Source organism: Macrobrachium nipponense, chromosome 1 (assembly GCF_015104395.2).
Source record: "Macrobrachium nipponense isolate FS-2020 chromosome 1, ASM1510439v2, whole genome shotgun sequence".
In the NCBI taxonomy this organism is placed as follows: Eukaryota; Metazoa; Arthropoda; class Malacostraca; order Decapoda; family Palaemonidae; genus Macrobrachium; species Macrobrachium nipponense.
Window position 1 is genome coordinate 33,983,815 of NC_087200.1, and position 21,979 is coordinate 34,005,793.

General features: G+C 40.2%; 3 non-coding genes across 3 annotated transcripts; all 3 read left to right on the forward strand.

Moving 5' to 3' along the window:
- Positions 1–4,730: 4,730 nt before the first annotated feature.
- Positions 4,731–4,923, forward strand: LOC135220381 (U2 spliceosomal RNA). Its single transcript, XR_010315689.1, has one exon. It is a non-coding gene; the product is annotated as a U2 spliceosomal RNA (small nuclear RNA).
- A 5,372-nt stretch (positions 4,924–10,295) lies between these two features.
- Positions 10,296–10,488, forward strand: LOC135220385 (U2 spliceosomal RNA). Its single transcript, XR_010315693.1, has one exon. It is a non-coding gene; the product is annotated as a U2 spliceosomal RNA (small nuclear RNA).
- A 7,709-nt stretch (positions 10,489–18,197) lies between these two features.
- LOC135220380 (U1 spliceosomal RNA) lies at positions 18,198–18,360 on the forward strand. The gene has a single exon (XR_010315688.1). It is a non-coding gene; the product is annotated as a U1 spliceosomal RNA (small nuclear RNA).
- The last annotated feature ends 3,619 nt before the right edge of the window (positions 18,361–21,979 follow it).

The following is a 21,979-nucleotide window of genomic DNA, read 5'->3' on the forward strand; positions in this document are numbered from 1 at the left end:
ATATATATATATATATATATATAATATTATCACATCGAACCGTGATCCATTTATATATCAATTCAAGCTACAAATGTCCTTTAATATCTAAATTCACTTTACCTCCCAAATGATATATTTTCATATATGTACCGAAGGGGAATTTTTTAATTGATAATAATTTCGTCCCCCATGGGATCGAACCACCGTCCAAGTGGACGGGGGACGAAATCAGGACAGTTGGCTGATTGGATAGCGTCACTGACTGTCCTGATTTCATCCCCGTCCACTTGGACGGTGGTTCGATCCCATGGCGGGGGGGACGAAATTATTATCAATTAAAAAATTCCCCTTCGGTACATATATGAAAATATATCATTTGGGAGGTAAAGTGAATTTAGATATTAAAGGACATTTGTAGCTTGAATTGTATAGATATATATATATATATATATATATATATATATAATATATATATAATTAAAGAAGCCATAAAAACACCAAAATATAGAGAGAAAAGTACTATGTTTCAGAGACTGCTGTCTCCCTCTTCAGGCAGATGAATGAGAAAAGTTTACAGAAAAGGTGTTATTTATACCAAGAGCTATCAAGATAGGTGTAGCCAGCAACCTGTTCTTAACAGCCTTACGAATTTGTTCCCCAGATTTCCTGGAAAAATAATTTGAACTAATTCGTAAGCAACTTTCGTCTTTAAAGTATCCTTACCAATATATTGAGAAAAGCAATTCACAACAAAGCAACGTAATTTTCTACGACCCCTAAGACAAGACCAGAGATACACCCAACAATAAAGTCAAAATTCCATACCTGGACACGATGAAGAAGGTGACTCGGACCCTCGGAAAATCTAACCCTTTTGCATTTACTTACTCAAACACCTTAGCCAAATCCCTGATTAAAACGTCCAAACAAAAGACATCTCCCCCCCCAAGACACTCGGGTATATCAAATCCCATGCCAGGACTGTGACCAATCTTACATCGGATTTACAGGTAAATCACTTCCCAAAGATTAATACAACACAAACGGTCAGTTAGGTATGGACCACAGAACCATATAAATGAACATAACCATAGAATAAACTGGAATTTGTCACGTTTAATTTATAGCAGCAACTGCCGGTACAAGAGTCAAATGATGGAATCAGCCTTAATAAAAGAGAGGCAAGTAATGAACATCTCAAAAGGAGCATGGATTTCAGATACGATCGACAAGATTTTCATTCAACCAATGCTTAAGAAGATTAAAGGAATATTATAAGCAGGGGTGACCTAAATTGGCTTGCCTGTGGATGGACCTCTTGGTATAAATACCACCTTTTCTGTAAACTTTTCTCATTCATCTACCTGAAGAGGGAGACAGCAGTCTCTGAAATATAGTAATTTTCTCTCTATATTTTGGTGTTTTATGGGCTCCTTTTATTAGGAATGGAATTCTTTTGTTGGGTAAAAGAAACATTTTTATACCAGTCATATTATATATATATTAATAGAATATATTATATATAACATATTATATTATTATTATATATATATATATATGCAAGAGAACATTTAGCCCTCAATACCAATTTGTTTTGTCTCAATGTGGTTAATCCTGTCATAATTAATTTGATCATATGGATTGTACCTGTGGGGAACTTCCAATTCATGTGAAGAGAGAGAGAATGACAATCAATGAAATTTTGTGTGTATATATATATATATATATATATATATATATATATATATATATATATATATATATATATAATATCATTCAAATTCATTGATTCTCATTCTCTCTCTCTTCACATGAGTTGGAAGTTCCCCACAGGTACAATCCATATGATCAAATTAATAATGACAGGATTAACCACATTATGACAAAACAAACTGGTATTTAGGGCTTAAAGTTTCTCTTGCAGTGCAAAACAAAAACAAAATTGGTCCATTGCTTTACAATTGGGCAGATTTTCTTAGAATAATATTAACTGTCCACAAGTAAGACGACTTTATTTGAAGGTTTGAAATATGAGTTTTTTCCAGGCCTTGGCTGCATGCTTTTTCGTCTCTATTGTTGTTGTTTGTTGTTTAGGATTAAGCTGGCTTTATGCCAGCACGGGCTCTTGCTCATAGAGCAGCCCGTAGGTCATTTGAATTTTTTGGATGTGGAAAGGTGATTTTTAAGGATATGAGGTGAGCCTTTATTTATGATTCTATGGGTTATGCACGTGAAATGGTATGATTTGAAAAGGAAAGGAAAGGTGAACAGGCAAGGTTACAAACCCCTTTAAACCCTAAGGTACCCATTAGTAGGAGATAAAGATCGATAGTAGCGAGTCCTGGCGAGTCAGAGATAGCCAGTAAGGAAAACGAAAAATTTATAGTCGTAGAAAAACGGAAAAAAAAGCACATTAATCTATGGAGTTCAAGTACCATATTTCACTTAACGACAATAGAATAAACAGCGCCGATCGTTAGTGATAGAGATTCGGCGAGAGAAAAACGAAATATTATAAGTTCTAGAGAAAGCAAAACAAAAGTAAACAACAGCTTAAGCGGTAGTTAGAGTGACAGTTGAAATATTCGGTCGTTAGACGTTAGGCGGCCGAAAAACGGAGGGGAAGGAGGATTGTTTAGTAAAAGAAAAAGCAGTAATGCTACAAACAGCACTTTTCTCGAAGGAGGTCATCTGGGAGACTGCTCTACTAGGTCCAACAGAACGTGGACGAGCTCAGAGAAACAGTTTGATGATCGTTCTATAGCTCAATAAATATATGCTGTTCAGGAGTCCTGAAACGAAATTCTGATTGGAGGAAGTCATCTGGAAGGGAGATCTCAAAATTGAGGGCTTCTTCGAAGATCTCTCCAAAAAAAGTCGTTCATTAAAGTAGCGATTATCGGCGAGAGCTCTATTTAAGAAGTCACTGAATTCATCAATGGTCATCAGGAGCTTGTGAATTCCTTGTTCTCCTACGACCGGAATTCACTTCCAGAGGCGACTGATCTGAGTTTCGGTTTGCAGGTCTGGATTCCCAGTCTTGCTAACTGGGCAACTCCTCTGTTTGTGTTCCAGCTTCGGCATACAAAGCGGGAGCTTCTGTGATTGTCTCGACCTGCATATCTTCAACTGGTTGTTTTGGTTGTTCTTCTGAGTTCCTGCTTCAACACGAGCAGGAGTCGACGTCGTCGGCGATACGAAGGCTGGGGGAATAACCTGAGGGGTTGGGGCATTGACTGAGGGGTTGAGGGAATATCCTTAGGGGTCGGGGGGTTGGAAGGGGTTTGGGTGGGAATTGGAGGTTGGAGGGAAGGAAAGGATGAGGGGTTTGGGATATAATGACGAGGTTTGGGGCGTTCTGCAGGGGAAGGTTGAGGAGCTTGTGGTGGAGGTGTCGGTTAGTTCTTGGATCGATACGTGGTTGACATGGTGGTCGTCTTGAGGGCGATGGTTGTCGTTCTCGAGGTCTTGCTGGCGGTGGGGAAATGCCCTTCATCCTCCAGATTTTTTCCAGTCTGACAGGGCACCCTTGAACCATGCATGATGAGACTGATGGCAGTTTGGGCATCGGGCAACAGTGTGGCCTTTTGCTTTGAATTTGTTGAGGCAAAACGTCGGTCTCATGCTTTTTGGCTGCAGATTCCACAGACATGCTGGGCCGTGCACTACCCTCCTGTGATGCCCAAACCTCCCTCCTGTGATGCCGCCCAAACCTTCTGGCAACTTGAAACAACCTGTGAGAGGTTCGGGGATAAAGGCTTCGGTCTTGTAGTTTCCGAGGATCCCAAGGCTGATGAGGTCTGGAATTTTGCCTCTAAACGTAGCTTCGACTTTTTGAGTTCTTCAGTACCATCTCTGTTTTTCACTTTGCAACGTGAAGCAGTCAATATGCCTGGTACTTCGAGAATCCGTTCAATAGTGACATATTTAGGGACTTTGCAAATCATTGCTTTTGATGACTTCTCAGCAGGGTCCAAAAGGAGGCATAGAGGATCGTTCTTCAGGAGGTCTGCAGACTGTTGGTCCTTCGGGGTAATAATGAATTCCCCTTTCAGATTCGGTCGGGCTTGGAGTTGTGCTTTAGGGTATTTTTTCTCAAGTGCTAGGACGGCCGCATACGATGTCTGGTGTTCTTGGGAAGTTGCTTTGAATTTAGGGAGTGCCTGAGTCGTCATGGTAGGTGCTGGAGGCGTCAAAGGTTGAGGAAGGTCGATGACATTATTTAGGGCTTTTTTCCGTTTCTTCTGGACTTTCTGGAAGCCCTGATCGTCGAGGAGGGGTGGTTCCCCTTGCTGGGAGCCAGGAGAGGACGGCCGCTTCTCTGCCATCGTCTTACTTTTAGTCCCATACCATTTATTTACTACAAGAATGTTTTCCATTTAATTTTCTGCCATTCTTTGGTACTTCATTATTTTCGCAGTAAAGTTATTCTCTTCATTGTTGTTATCAGAGATATTATTCATAAAGATATCATAAAATGCAAGGAGTACAATTTAAGTGGCTCTATTTGAGATGCATGTGACTGCACATTTGAGAAAAAATAATACTTTATCCTAGTTCTAAAATCGATTATTTAAAACTTTCATTTGTCTCGTATTAGTAGGTATTTAAAAGTTCTCTATCATTACATGGGAATTCTGCGTTATTTAATACACAGTGTTATTGGATGCTCCCTTCTTACCCTCACTAGCGATCCTTAGCTTTGAGCAGTGAGTGTGTGCTGGTTTGGAGACCTTTTGGAGCCTGGTATCGCTTCTCGGCCTTTTGGCTAAGATCAAAGTGTAGTATCTGTTCTTATCAGCTTAATATCTGATACGATCCCCATGTGGGATCTACGATATTAAACTGATTTTTGTGTCTTGGCGAAGTGCTAGGGGCTTGCTCCACCTTTGCCGCGGATCGTCCCGGTATTGCAGTACCTCCGGGATCGGTCCACTCCCCCAGGGGAGAAAAATACTCATATATATAAAAATAAACTATCAAACATCAATCTCTCCTCACTATGTCTTAAAAGAGCCGTCAAATATTTAAGAATAGTAAGACTGGATGCCGATAAGTTATTTTTTTATTATTAAGAAATTGAAATGCCACTTTTCCTTCTTTCTATGCAACCTGATGGATATTTATTCAGACATATTCGTAGCTTTCATTCATATCATCAACTCATTTAGCCTCTTATTTGCAAATGAAGTTTTAACACCATAGGTGACTGCTCTCTGATTAATCAACGTTACTTGATAGCAAAACCAAATAAATAATTTAGATGAAGCCCACCACACACTTACTAATAAACTAATCTCATGAAATTTCATTCTTCATAAAGCTCTCAAATCAGTTTAAGATATAACCTTAAAGCTAGTATATAAAAATAAGATCAAAACAGTCATTGCAAATAAATAAATTACTGAGAAAATTTAATTGCAAAAATGTATTATACTTCTTGAATAGTTTGTCCCCATTATGAATTTCAATATACTACTAAAATTGTAAATCGATTACTTTCCGGGTATTCAGCAGAAAAGCTGTTATGGACCTCTCAGGGAAGGAAAGGTCTTGGACTCTCAACCAAATTTCATTGCAAGAGTTTGCTGTTCTTCCTTCATTAGCAGTCTAAGAGTCAATCAAACATGGCCAAGATTTTCCAGGGTCCCACACCCGTGGTGTGATTCAGGTCAACAAAGAGGTTAATAAGTATGCGTACATGAAAGAGCTGCTCAAAATAACATATATCTAATTTGTGAAATTGGCCAGGTGGGAATACTTTCATAACCCTTCAGCATATTTTAGAAGATAAGGGGGCCCCTGATGCGGCCCTTGTGATAATAGTTGAGCTTACTAAGGACTAAAAATCTTCTATGTGCTTGTAAAATCGCTTCCAAATTACTTGCTGGATTCTGTAATCTCACTTTTACCCTCATTTATCTTCGTAGCTCCCCATTAAAATTATCCATACTGCTCACTGCACACGTTGTCTACTGTAGGCATTAGTAAAGGGTGTTTGCAGCATCCCTTTGGTGGCCAATAATAAAGTCATAAGAAAATGTGGTGGCAGTTAAAATAATAAAACAAAATGTTTTTTATCTTTCTTAGATATAGTGACCCCCAAGGGTTTGGGGGGGGGGGTGGTGTTCGTTATCTAATACTGATATTTCTTTAAAGGTTTTTACAGTACTCCCCAACCTCTTGTACTAAACATGCTGCAAGTTAAAACTCGTGGGGTTCACTATCTAGGACAGATTAATGGGATTATTTTCTGTGACTGTTTTTACCAGGAATTCATCCCTTCTGTTTATAGCTGCACTCAAATTTTAGCCAATTACATTACCTTAATTCCTGTTTCATGTCTCCACTCTTACTGTTCAACAGCTTTACTGTTACTTGATGCTCTTCCTGCCCAACATTCCTTCTTTCTTAGTGGTGAATGGTCAAAAGTGCCCAAGGGCTTGGTTTTGACAGCCTATATTTCATTTATCAGTCAAAATAACCTAGTATAATTGTTATTTTGCTTCTGCTGTAATTATCAGATCATCTTCATTATAACAATTCACAAAATTTCATTCCTAACCTTTTTTTTCTATTCCTCCATAACTTATATTCAGATTTTTGTTCTTGTTGTAAACAAATTAATAGCTTCTTTTATACACCATTTCAACCAACCAACCAACTTCAGTGGCACTTTAAATTTTTCTCAAATATCAAAACACTACTTCCTTTGGTATTTTATTGAATACCTTCTCAAGGTCTATAAAAGCATAGTCCCAGCAAACACAGATATATTGGACCAATTCTGGATTATTGAGGATATCCGACCATACAAACGGATTATGGAATAACTGAATTGGACCATTGAGAATGTCCAGTTATCTTCAAGTGTATTTTTCTGTAACGTTCTATTGTAATGCAGCGTTGACTGAACCCCTCCCTCCAATTAAAGCAAATGCTGTTCACCAGCATCCTAGTTGTTTGTAATATCTGATGAAGAAAAATTTCAACAAATGCACTGTTAGTTTGTTTCAATTGTAATTACCATGAATGAATATCTGATATAGACATTTACCATCAGCATTTCCTTCCAGTCATTTGGTTTTACTTCCCCGTATATTAACATTAAATAGTTCAGTTTCTCTTTTGCCTCTGTATGCCAAGTAATTTTAACAGTTTGATGTGCACATTTAGAAAGAGAGTGTTTGTCCCCTCTCTCCATCTCGTCCAAATCCCATCCTTCATTTTGATCACATCACTATGATTCATATACAAGCATTAAGCTGCAAATGTTCTTTATTAATAATCTAATTCTCTCTACCTCGAAAATAATGTATTTTCATATATGTTAATTGATAAGGAATTTTTTCGTTGATAATAATTTTGTCTAGTCGATTCGAACCAGTGTAAAAAGAAGAAATCAGAACTGTAGTGAGGCCTCAACCAAACAGGCCAACTTAAGTGAGGTACAAGTTGATAACGACTCCCATCATGTATATGTGTATATGTCCCGGTCATTAAGGGGTATAGTTCTCATAGTCATTCCTCCATATTTGACACCTGGAGGTGTGTGAACTGCACCTAGGCAGAGATGCCAGGTGGCTGGCAGGTTTCACTAGTGGGTCAGGAATGTGCCCCATGTTAAGGGTAGGGGTGGCATGCTGACATGGTGTTGGTATGTACTTCAGGTGATGGCAATTCCTTTTAGTTATTCTACTGCTACCATGTACCCAAATAAGATATTGCCTATTGGATATTTTTCTATTATAATTGCTGAACAAGCCAGTGTTTTGCTTTCTGTGCCCTGCATAAGACCCTTATTATCCTACACTTAGTTGGTTAGTGTGCCGGTCATATATTAATTGTTTGTCTCTCTCCATACGTACCATTGCTTTCTCTTGTTCTCTTAATGTCGTCATCCAGTAGCTTTCCAGCAGATAGTATTCCTCTGACATGTGGACAGAATCCTGTAGTTGTCTCCTTAAGGCTGTGCTGGCAATTTGTCAGTGTCTCTAAAGAGTGTATGTTCCTCTGCTGCATGAGAACTCTGGTTGCTGCATCTGTATCAAGACTTCCATCTCTCCTTTCACATTATCCCTGTGGCAAATGAATTTCACTAAAACATAATGAGGGGAATGTTTTTTATTTTGGTGAAGACTGAGGTATGAGCACCACATAAATTAGAAGCGACATCTGTGCCTAAACCAATTATATTACTTAAGGGGACTGAATGGTGGTCCAAAAATCACCTGATATCTGTAAAGAGTGCAAGAGATGTGGTGGAGGTAACTGACAAGAGAGTCAGAGATGTTGTAGTATCATCTGCATTTTCCTCCTTGAAAAATCATTTACACCAAAACAAATGCTTTATGACTGATACATCTGTGGCCTCATCAATTATGAGAGAGAATGGGGCATTCTGTATATCTTAAATTAATTACATCATCTAACAGACACGGACGTACAACATTCTTTGAAATACTTGAATAGTTAGTTTTATGAATTTTCATGCTGTGCAATGAGTCACTTTTGCCAGAAGATTCCTGTATTATCTCTCCAAGTAGGTATTGATTTGGCCACTTTTGTGGATAACAAGCTTACTGTGTACTACTGCTGTCAGAATAGCACCTTAAGAACTAGCGTAAAAATTTGGCTCATAGCGCCTAGCGTAAAATCTGGAGTAGAGCAATAATTTCTTAGTGAATTTCTAGCGTATTCATATAAATACTATACTTTCAAATTCTAGTATTCTATATATATATATATATATATATATATATATATATATATATATATATAATATTTTTTTCTTTCTTTCTTTCTTCCTTTTTTCTCTGTCAATTTCACCATCATAGTTCAGGTCATATACTCAACATACCCTACACAAGTCTGAACATGGAAAGAAAATGTACGAATGACAAGCTCAGACAGGAGCTGAATGAAACTTTTTTTTTTTCCTTTTTTTTTTTTTTTGTTTTTTTTAAACAAGATTCATGCCGGCTTTTGTACATGAATGACTACAAGTATGACTCTCCACTATCTCCATGGATTTCTGTTTGGATAGAGACCATACATGAATATTACATAGACAGTGAATAATCATACTGGAATAATTTTAAGTTTTAGGTACTGATACAGATTTATCCAATGTACCATGAACGAACACATGCTTGAAATTATACCAGTCCACCATGGTGTTAGATGAACCGATCTGAAGAGTCATTTGCATAAAGGCCTGTGGTAGCTCGTGGATCCAGCCATAAATTAATTGGAGGATTGTGCTGAAATCAAGGTGTGAGCGGGAGAAGAAAGAGCCGTTCTGTATCGCGATTCTTTTACGGCCCGTGCGTAAGGAGCACCACCACACGAAACTGTCTTCCTCTTTAACGAGGCTGACTGTTCCCACTCTACACTGCTCATAAGTTCCACTAAAATCGCCCAAAAGTCCGGTCTTGAATAGATATGTATGTAGTACATCAACGTCTTCATATGATTTAAAAAGAACACCAAACGTAACCGGACTTGCAGCCGAAAAAGCAGCGAGGGATGGGTGTGATGTGACCGGAGATGCCATGTTGACTGCTTTGAAAACTCGCAGTGTTAAGTTAAGGTCGAGCTAGGTGGAAGGGCATCCTGGGTCGAAGGGACTACTTTCCGTGGCGGATGGATTTGGGTGTTGTGTGGCCCGGGAAATTGGAAATTATCTCCCAAAACTGTAGGTAAATAATTACGGAATACGCCTACATCGTCACCCATGTGAATAAAGTGCGATATCGTAACGGGATTTGCAGAAGCAAAGGCAATGGGGGCTGGGTGAGGTGTTATGGGAGACCGTTTTGAATATTCGCGGCGCGGAGGAGACGCCATGTTGATTTGTTTTAATGTTCTCGCCGTGTGGCCCGGGAAATTGGAAATTGGCCCCCAAAACTGTAGCTAAATAAGACCGGCATACGTCAACATTGTCACCCATGTTAATAAAGTGTGATATCGTAACGGGAATTGCAGAAGCATAAGCAATGGGGGCTGGGTGAGGTGTTATAAGAGACATGTTGCCTTTTTTTAATGTTCGCGCCATGTTTCGAATATTCGCTGGGTGTAGGTTGTGATAGGTGAACTGCCACCCAAGGTCGTAGGGACTACTTACTGTGGTGGATGGATTTGGGAAACTGGCCCAGTAATCTGTAAACTACCCAAAAGTTCTCTATCATTATATGGGAATTCTGCGTTATTTAATACACAGTTTTATTGGATGCTCCCTTCTTACCCTCACTAGCGATCCTTAGCTTTGAGCAGTGAGTGTGTGCTGGTTTGGCGACCTTTTGGAGCCTGGTATCGCTTCTCGGCCTTTTGGCTAAGATCAAAGTGTAGTATCTGTTCTTATCAGCTTAATATCTGATACGATCCCCATGTGGGATCTACGATATTAAACTGATTTTTGTGTCTTGGCGAAGTGCTAGGGGCTTGCTCCACCTTTGCCGCGGATCGGCCTGGTATTGCAGTACCTCCGGGATCGGTCCACTCCCCTAGGGGAGAAAAATACTCATATATAAAAAGAAACTATCAAAATCAAACATCAATCTCTCCTCATTAACTTTTATAATCTTCACTATGTCCTAAAAATGCCGCTGAATATTTAAGAATAGTTAGACTGGATGCTGGTAAGTTATTTTTCTTTCTATGCAACCTGATGGATATTTATTCACAGACATATTGATTAGCTCTGTTAGCCTCTTATTTGCCCGTGTAGCTTTAACACCATAGGTGACTGCTCTCTAATTAATTAACGTTACTTGATAGCAAAACCAAAATAAATAATTTAAATCTTGATGAAGCGCACCACACACTTACTGATAATCTAATCTCATGAAATTTCACTCTTCATAAAAGCTCTCAAATCAATTTAAGATATAACTTTAAAAGACTAGTATTATAAAAATAAAATCATAAAACAATCTTTTTAAACAAATAAACTATTGAGAAAATGCAAGTACAGAAATGTATTATACTTCTTGAATAGTTTATGTGCCCAATATGAATTTTAATATACCACTAAAGTTGTAAATCAATTAATTTCTGGGTATTTGGTAAAAAAGCTGTTATGTGCCGTTCTGGGAGCAAGAGCCCATGCCAGCACAATGCTGGCTTAATCTGAAAAAATCTAATCATTTCCACCCTGAATGTAGGGAAAGAAATCTCTTTGACTCTCAACTAAATATCATTGCAAGAGTCTGCTGTTCTTCCTTCATTAGCAATCTAAGAGTCAGTCAATCATGGCCAATTTGCTTTTCCAGGGTCCCACACCCATGGTGAGATTCATGTAAACAAAGAAGTTAATAAGGTTGAAAGGTACATGAAAAGTGCTGCTCAAATAATATATATCAAATATGTGAAATTTGCGAGGTGAGCATACATTCATAACTCTTCAGTATATTTTAGAAGATAGCAGGGCCTCTATTTGTGCCCCTTTTGATAATAGTTGATTACTAAGGACCAAAAATCCTCTTATGTGCTTGTAAAATCACTTTGAAATTGCTTGCCGGATGCCGTAATCTCACTTTTACCCTCAATAATCTTTGTAGCTCCCCAATCAAGTGATCCTTACTGCTAACTGCACACGTTGTGTACTGTAGGCATTAGTGTGTTTGCAGCATCCCTTTGGTGTCCCTTTGGTGACCAATAATAAATTCACTGGAAAATCTTTTAGAAAAAGTCACAATGTGGTCCTCAAGACCTAGATTTCATAATCAATGAATCAACAGTCATAGGAAAAAGTCTCATTAATTTATATGGTGGCAGTTAAAGTAATAAAACGGAATTTTTTTTATCTCTCTTAGAGGGAGTCGTTATCTAGGACTGATATTTCTTTGGAGTGATTATCTTTACAGGTTTTTACAGTACTCCCCAATATGCTTGTACTAAACATGCTGCAAAAGTAGACACATACTGGGTTAAAACTCTTGGGGTTCATTATTTACAAAAGATTAATGGGACTTTTTCCTCTGACTTTTTCACCTGTGACTTTTTTTTTTATTACCAGGATTCATCCCTTCTGTTTATAGCTGCATCCAAATTTTAGCCAGTTACATTACCTCAATTCCTGTTTCATGTCTCCACTCTTTCTGTTCAACAGCTTTACTGTTGCCTGATGCTCTTCCTGCCCAACTTCCCTCTTTCTTAGTTCCTAAGTGCTTGGTTTTGAATTTCATTAATCAGTCAATATACCCTAGTAATTGTTCTTTTGTTTCTGCTGTAATTATCAAATCATCTTCCTTATAACAATTCTATTCAGATTTTTTCTCAATTCACATCATTTTATTCCCAACTTTCTATTGTAATGCAGCATTGACTGAACCCCTCCCTCTAATTAAAGCAAATGCTGTTTACCAGCCAACATAGTTGTTTGTAATATCTGATGAAGAAAAATTTCAACAAATGCACTGTTAGTTTGTTTCTATTGTAATTACCATGAATGAATATCTGATATAGACATTTACCATCAGCATTTCCTTCAAGTCATTTAGCTTTACTTCCCCGTATATTAACATTAAATCATTCCATTAGCTCTTTTGCCTCCTGTATGCCAAGTAATTTCAATAGTTTGATATGCACCTTTAGAGAGTAATTGTTCGCCCCTTCTCTCCATCTCGTCCAAATCCCATCCTTCATTTTGATCACATCATTTTAATTCATATACAAGTATTAAGCTGCAAATGTTCTTTATTAATAATCCAATTCTCTCTACCTCAGAAATAATATACTTTCATATATGTTAATAGAAAGAAAATTTTTTCGTTGATAATAATTTCTTCTTGTGGATTCGAACCAGCGTAAAAAGGAGAAATCAGAACTGTAGTGAGGCCTTAACCAAAGAGGCCAACTTAAGTGAGGTATAAGTTTATATCAACTCCAATCATGTATATGTGTATATGTCCCAGTCATTAAGGGCTATAGTTGTCATAGTCATTCCTCCATATTTGATGCCTGGTGGTGTGTGAACTACACTTAGGCAGAGATGCCAGGTGGCTGGCATCAAGTTTCACTAGTGGGTCAGGAATGTGCCCCATGTTAAGGGTAGGGGTGGCATGCTGACATGGTGTTGGTATGTACCTCAGGTGATGGCGATTCCTTTTAGTTATTCTACTGCTACCATGTACTCGAATAAGATATTGCCTATTGGGTATTTTTTTATTACAATCCCTGATCAAACCCATGTTTTGCTTACTGTGTCCTTCATAAGACCCTTATTTCCTACACGTAAATATGGTAGTTGTTTAGTGTGCAGGTCATATTTTAACTGTTTGTCTCTCTCCATACTTACCATTGCTTTCTTTTGTTCTCTTAATGTCGTCATCAGTAGCTATCCAGCAGATAGTATTCCTCTGTCATGTGGACAGAATCCTGTAGTTGTCTCCTTAAGGCTGTGCTGGCAATTTGTCAGTGTCTCTAAAGAGTGTATGTTCCTCTGCTGCATGAGAGCTCTGGTTGCTGCATCTGTATCAAGACTTCCATCTCTCCTTTCTCATTATCCCTGATTATGTTTGGCAGAGCGAACAGCCACTTCCGCTTGTCCATTTGACTGAGGGCAATGTGCTGATGGGACAAGAAGTTTATAGCTCATGTCTAAAAATCTAATACCTGAGTGCTTTTCAGGTTCGTACCCCCATTAGTGTGTATATCTGCCGGAGTGCCACGCCAGCAAAACATCTCATCACCAGGATAAGTTTCGATGATGTCACAACACTAGCAAAGTTCGACACCTATAGTCAGCCAGTCAACCTGTCAGCATAAGCTAAATAAGATTTGTTTACTAATTGAAAAAAGCCAGCCACAGTCTTTTGAATAAGATATTCTGGTGGCTGGGGTGGGCAGAAAAGATTCATGTTGTTGGGAGGGTGCATGTACATTGAGTGTGTCACATTTAGTTTGAAAATTTATGTTCCCTTGTATCCCAGGGCAATACACATATTGCCTTGCCTTATGTAGCATTGAATGTACATGTTGGTGCCCTGAGTGCAGACTGCTCACCACTTTACCTCTGAAGTCACTTGGCACCACAAGACGAATATGTTCTGTGGAGGGATATGGTATTTCCATAGGTGGCATACTCTCTACTACTTATTTGGAACACTTAACCTGATGAACATTATTAACCACATGATTAGGGAAACTAGTGTGAGGACCAGAGATTAAGACAGGTAGCTGGGTACTGATGATTTATTTACAGACAAACTGAGTTGACATAGACAGGTGCGGACGGATATGTAGTGCAGTCTCGCACCGCAAACAGAAATGACTCTGAGACGGTAAATTTGTGTTTTCTTACAGACATTCATTTAGATATAATAAAGCGTACAAATAATGGAATTGCATGTGTTATACATCAGCGGAAAGGCCACGGAATGCTCTATCGGATGGAAGTAAGAACAACGCGAATTGATTATTGGTTACAATGAAAATAGGGAAAAAGCGTTGTCCTTACAAATACTCCGCCCCAAGACAATGATTATGGAGTAATTATTGGATGACAATCTTTGCGGCAGGGGGCGACCCCGTGTCGTTGTGGCACCTGATGTGGGGCGTCCTCGAGTATAGTCCTTCGGTTTTGCTGATCGACAGGATGCCTCCCCTGGCGGTAGCCTGGGGGGTTCTACTGTATGCCGGGCGACCAAGACTGCGAGAGAGAGCTGCATTGTGTGTGGTGGTGGAGTGGGACGGGCCGTGGGGGTCCCCAGGTGCGGCAGCGGCGTAGGTTGGGCTGAGGAAGTCCCCAGCGCGGCAGCGGCGTCCCGCGGGCAGAGCAGAACCACAGGTGAGCAGCGGCGTCAGCAGGTCAAGGAAACCGACAGGTAACGGCATTGGCAGGCAGGGGAGGCCCACAGGTGTGGCAGCGGTGTCGGTGGGCCGATGAGGACTGCAGGCGGCGGCGTCGGAAAAGGTGAGCAGGTCCACAGGCGTGGCATCGACATCAGGAAGACCGAGCGAGCCCCAGGAATAACGGCGGCGTCGAGGGTTTGAAGAGGCCCACAGGCAGCGACGTCAGGGGGCCGAGCAGGGGGAGGCCCACAGGCAGCGATTTCGGGTGGGTAAAGTACATCCCTGGGTGTAGCAACGGCGCCGGCAGACAAGGGATTTCGTCTGGGGACTCGCAGGTGCGGCAATAGCGTTGGGGGAAAAACCAAGGAGGCCCGCAGTTGCGGTGGGTCGAGAAGATATCTGGCGGCCCCCGGGTGAGACAAAGGAGGCAGCGACGTCAGATGGATGTTTCTGAACCGCCGCCTGAATTTTGTGTTGGCTGACCAGCACCCAGCTACCCGTCCTCGAAATAAACGCCAAAACACGCTGGGAAGCAGTACCGTGATTAGTCCGTTAATGGCGTTGGTGTCGTCCTCGCAGTGGAGTTTTCAGAGACCTTAACTGTGGCGCTGTATTGAGTCCGTTAAGGTTCTCTGAAGGTGAGCGGCCGTAATTAGTCCGTTAAAAACTGGGCCTAAACCGCTTGTGTCACCAACTCCGGGAGGTCACCAGTTGTGAGGACCAGAGATTAAGACAGGTAGCTGGGTACTGAGGATTTATTTACAGACAAACTGAGTTGACATAGACAGGTGCGGACGGATATGTAGTGCAGTCTCGCACCGCAAACAGAAATGACTCTGAGACTGTAAATTTGTGTTTTCTTACAGACATTCATTTAGATATAATAAAGCGTACAAATAATGGAATTGCATGTGTTATACATTGGCGGAAAGGCCGCGGAACGCTCTATCGGACGGAAGTAAGAACAACGCGACTTGATGATTGGTTACAATGAAAATAGGGAAAAAGTGTTGTCCTTACACTAGGATCAACCAGCTTTAATGCCTTACATGCACCCAATGACCAGAACAAGTTCTGTGTTCCTCAACAAAATAAATAGTCTCATCTGTTGACTTGCTCCCAGAGTGGATAGTGACCTTACATCTCCCGAACGCCATCTATACCCCTGCTGTGTGCTGTAATCATATGCCCGAATTACATGACTTGTTTATATCAATACCAGGCCTTTAGCCTGCCATGACCTAGTAATACATACATCTGGCCCAGTATCTGCAATGGCTTCCAGTGCACCGGATTTATTCACACTACTACATAACACATGAACTTTTGACACTGGTTGATGCAACTCCAATATGAAGTATCCATTCCTGCCCTTCTACCACCTTAGATAAGGCAGGTTGCACCTGTCTCGAATGATGTTTACTAGTATCTCTGACATGCAATATCGTTGTATCTGGGACACCTTTGCCAGATGCACAAGTTGATTTAACAATTTCTCGGTCGACAAAACGTTTGCAGCAGGTGGCAAACTGACCGATTTTCCTATAATTATGACATTTAATATTACTTGCTGGACAATTCTGTCTGCCTTGAATGCACACGAAAGCACAAAAATGGAACCTTTACTTGAGCCTTATATTTCTTCTGAATAATTCATCTGTCTGTTTTTTGTACAGTATATGTGGTTGTCACTGCTGCCATGCCATCGACTGGTGGCGTCAACATGTGCCCACTGGCTTATGTATCATCAGCTAATCCTGCTTCTTCAAAAACATTTAGCTCCCATCGCCTATAGAATGAGGGCAAGCCTACCACACACTCATGCCCTGTCACCTCGAATGACTGGTACTTCACCGTAAGCTTGCAGATAGTGTCATATTTTCCAAAGTTTTTTAGAATGTCTTGCTTCAACCTGGCATTGTGTAGGTCACTCACAATTTTATTTAGTAATATATATACTCCCTCAAATCATTTTCACAAGTAGAGCAAATGAACTCGGAGTCTATTGCGTCTTGCTGACACAGGTGAATGAAATCCTTTGCTGATTCATTTGCTTGATTCCTACTGAGTTCCTATCCCGTAAAACGGCCTTGTTCACATTGTTCATAGTAATGTTCAAAATAGCCTTAAATACATCATTTACTTTTAGAGATACCCATCAGTCTTTGGAAAACTGGGCATCAATGATGCTTCTTAACTTTTTTTCACTGTGTAATCTGATATTCAGACCTGCCTCTCCCCAGAGTATCCTGCTGAGGTTTAGCCAATCTTCCATCAGTCTTCTCCATTCTCTGAAAGCATCCGATGTCATGACATACTTGCATTTCTCTGGGGAAATAGGTTTTTCATGTGTTCATCTGTGTGGTGTGTCCCCCATTTTTTACAGGATGACTCTTCCGATTGCCTCTGTAATTGCCCTGAAGAATTTTACTGTACTCAATCCTAAGTCCTTCAAGATGTTTTTGATTAAGCTGACCTTGTGTCAGCACGGGCTCTTGCTCACATAGCAACCCGTAAACCTTCAAGAGAGCCGAAACTGGGGTTGGCAGCCCTTTCTGTTCTCCAAGTAACCCCAGGTGAATGCTTTGCAAATCTGCTTTTTGTGTCATAGATCAGTCTGGATCACTGCCATGTAGGATGATAATGATATATGGGGCTTTTGTCTGCAAGACAGTTTATGAATTAAGACTAAGTGCCACTGGGGGTACACGGTGAATGAGGGACAACAGTGTCCTGTCAAAAGGTTGGTGGGCAAACGCTGATAGTGTACTCCATTGAGCAATTGCATAAGCAGTGCCTTACAATGAATAACATAATCTTACATAGAGCTGATGTCTAATGGAAATTATTACACAATGCATCTACAGCATTCAATAACGTTCTTAGAATTTTTTTTTATTGTCTCCATTGATTGATTTAAACGAAAGAAAAGCAATTGCAGTTTAAAAGCTATAATGAACAACTTGACCAAAGGACAGAAGAATTTCTCCAAGCTATCATTAATGTTTCTGATCTTTTATTTAGATCATATACTATTCACAACTCACCGATATTTGATTGTTATAATACTGAATAAAATCAGTTTTAATTCGGTAATGTACAAATTATGATGAAAAAATAAAAACCAAGGTGAAACCGAGGCTCAAATAATGCTTGTTCTTTTTGGTACCCAAGAGCTGCCAGTAGCAAGAGCCTATGCTGGTCCGATATAGACAGACCTTTTGTCATTATTACTTACTAAATAATTTTCTTTTATAATTTAAAGTTTTGTCATCAAACACATTCTGTATTATAAAGTGTATTTATGGTCTTTGCTAATTGTAGCTTTAAAATTAAGAAGATTTGACTATTATTCTTTGTTTCTTTGTAGAATGTATTCAGTCTGTTTAGTGTTGTATTGCGATGATGGTGGGAGGAGCATACTTACCTGGCACAGGGGACACCATGATCACAAAGGTGGTTCCCCCAAGGTGAGGCTCACCATTGCACTCCGGTGGTGCTGACCCTTGCGATTGACCCAAATGTGGTCAACTCGGGTGCGCAATTTTTGGTAGCGAGGGACTGCGTTCGCGCTTTCCCTCTAATAATTCCACGATTAAAATAAGTGAATTAGGGTCATGACATCAGATGTCTTGTTTCCATTTGGTATAAGAATTTGGCAGCTTTTGGTAATAAATATAACCAAAATTGGCAATGTTTGGCATTTTTTATCAACATTAAGTCAAGGACAAAAAACTTCTTAAACAAATTTTAATCAAAAAGTCAATAAATACATGGCATCTATTTTAATAACTTTGAACCAAAGCAGTTATCTCTCTTGTTAAACACTGAAAAAGGAAGAAGGCATTTCTTAGACATACTATATCAGTTCGGGGAGCGCCTACAGTTTAGTTGGCCACGGGTTTCATCTGCTAGGTAATCGGCAGACGAATACAAACAAGATGGCGGCCGTTTGTTTTGGCACTACTTTCGAAAAGATGTGTAGTAATATAAAATCCAAAAACCTATAAAAACAGTAATGGGGGGGCCTGTTGAGAACCGGGGTTTTTGGGTGGGGGGAGAACACAGGAGAATGGGTAAAAGTTCCTTGAAATGGTAAGAGCGGACCTATTGAAACCGGGGTTTTTGGGTGGGGGAATATACAGATGACGACAATGAACACTAGGAAAATCACGAAATGGCTGTATGGATGACCTCCTACTCTACATTTGTTCTGCGTTCGGTCAGGCTAACTAAACTGTCCCCCCTACTCAGTTTAGCTGGCCAAGGTTATCGTCTGCTAGTTAATCGGTTCATGAGATGAGTGGCCTAGGTAACTAAACTGTCCCCCACCTCTACATTCGTAGCCCGAACATATGGGCTATTAGCCTAAATGGACGTTCGGGATGAGATGTGCGGACTGGGTAACTAAACTGTCCCCGTACTCTACATTCGTAGCCCGAACATATAGGCTATTAGCCTAAGTGGATGTTCTGTTCACGAGATGCGCGTTCAGGTAACTAAACTGTCCCCCTACTCAACATTCGTTGACCGAACATATGTGCTGTTAGCCTAAGAGAACGTTCAGGCATGAGATGAGCTACCTGGCCAACTAAACTGACCCTAACCAAACGAACCAACCTAACCAGACTTAGGGGGCGTGCCCTTACCTGGCCGGGGGGCGAAGCCAGTATGATATGGTAACAGTATTGCGACCTAACCAAAGGAACCAACTTAACCACACTCAGGTTGCGTGCCGTAACCTGGCCGAGGGGCTTCGCCTCCCTGGACCCCCCCAGTATGGTATGGACAAATTGATTGATACCTGACCAGACGAACCCCCCTAACCTTACTTAGGGTGCATGCCCTTACCTAGCCAGGGGCGCCATATGTTGGGTTCTGTAAATAAGCATTGTAATGATACAATGTTAGCAATCATTTAAATATAAGGATCCTTAACTTGTTTGTTCGGATGACTGGCACCCGTAACTTCTTACTGATATATAAACACACTTAATATTTCCTGGAATACATGGATTAAAGTTATGTCCAAATTCATAGTTCGAACACGTGAACTGCTAGTGAACGTGAATATTCGGATGTGTTGAGCATCCCTGACTTCCGCTTGCCGATAAATACACTGACCTGCTTTGTTTCAACATAAATAAATGAACAATAACATGCATATACATCGATAAGCTTACCTTGGAGATTTTGTGAGTCGTCAAATCAGTGGCCGGTCCAAGAGTCCCCCCCAGAAATATAAAGCTTAATATTGAAAATCGGAATCATCCAAATCTTCTGGGTACAGGATTCTTCTTTTCTTTCTGGCTGGGATGGTTGCTTTTGGCTTTAACTGAACAACAGGAATTTGTGGAAGAGGCACGGGTGGAGATGACAATTCCGTTTGTATGGCGATGTCCCGTGATTGTGTGATTCCAGCGACATTAGACCTCATTTTGGCGGGTGTTGAATCTACTTTAGTTAACGAATAGGCACGTTTAATTAATTCTAAAAAAGCTTTAAAAGGACAATCAACTCCAGTAAGATATACGAATTATACAAGTTTTTGACAGTACCAATTCTAGGTAAAACATTTAGTTTCAAAACCCGCCAAGTAGATTGCATAGTGTTTGTGTGTATGTTTTTATTGTGTGGATCTACAAAATGCAATGTGTGATTAATGTTACGGTGTGTTTTGAAATGTTGACTTAAATTTTGGTAAGATTTCCAACAATCAGAAATTGCAATGGACTCTGGGTGAATGTTATCAATTAGAATGGGGAGAAGTGTGTCTGTAGTTCTGTCTGGAACAACCTGAAAAATTTTTTCTCTTGTTTGGTGGTCAATCCCGCCGAGAACCCAGCAACCATCGACACGTCTGCCTTTGTTAAATTTTCTCTTACCAAACTTGGACTCGTCAGTCTCTACCACATGACCTGGCCCGCCAATCAATCACCAAAATATCTACACATACATCCCGGCAGAAATTGTACCAATCGACGATTGTGTTCGGTGACCCGATCCTTAAATTCAGCTGCATATATTTCTGGGAAGCCTCATGAATCCAGCTGTGAATTAACATTAAGATGGTTTTGAAGGAGAGATGCGAGCCTGAGAAGGAGCCACTACGAATGGAAGTGTGCTTGCGGCAGTGTCTTGCATTGCACTGCCATTGAAAGGTATCACCTTGTTTCACTTACCTTGGCGGAGGGATTAAGGGCCAGGCAGAAGGTTTCGTTATGAAATAGGTGGTAGAAATGAATAAAAGGGGCCTAGCATAAAATAAAAAATTGGTAGGATTCATATAAAAAGTGATAATAAATAACGTACCTTTTACAGAAAATAAATAACGGAGCTCCTACAGATTAGTTGGCGCAGGGGAAGGTCTGCTAGGTAATCAGCAGTAGGTTTCATCATGGTCTAGGTGTTTGAAATGAATAAAAGGGGCCTAGCATATAATCAACAATTAGTAGGATCCTTTAAAAATTGATAATAAAAAACAGAGCTCCTACAGTTTAGTTGGTCAAGGGTTTCGTCAGCTAGGTAATCGGCGGACGAATACAAACAAGATGGCGACCATTTGTTTTGGCAAAAGTTTTGAAAGTCTGACTGGTCGAAGCATGTTCGGGCAGGAAGACCGTCGGGTCTGTGAACTACTTACTGTGGCGGAGTGATTATGGGCCAGGCAAAAAGGTGTTGCACCGCCTGGCCAACTAAACTGTAAACTAGCCCAGTTTGGTATACAGGCTAAAGCAAATTAATATAAATTCATATCAAAATATAAAAAAGTTGGAATTTATAAAGTATGTAGTTAGAAGCAAGAAACATGAAACAAAATGTTGCCAAATTTCACTGAATAATAACCAACCAATCTATTTCAACAATGAGGTTTTCTCACATAGCAGCAATTAAGTTCTTCCATTTCATTATCACCTCCCTCATCATTCTTGTTAACCCTTAAACGCCGAATGGACGTATTAAACGTCGAGTCAAAATGTCTCCCGTATGCCGAATGGATGTACCATACGTCAACTCAAAAAAGTTTTTTTTTTTAATTCATGGAAAAATACTTATAGGCCTACCAGCCAAAAACTTTTGAATCACGCGCCTTGGGGGATGCTGGGAGTTCACGGATCAAGGTGTTGTTTTGTTTACAATCGTTACACAGGCGCGCAAGCGCGAATTTCTTTCTTGCCGCACTAAAAGTATCTGTGACACA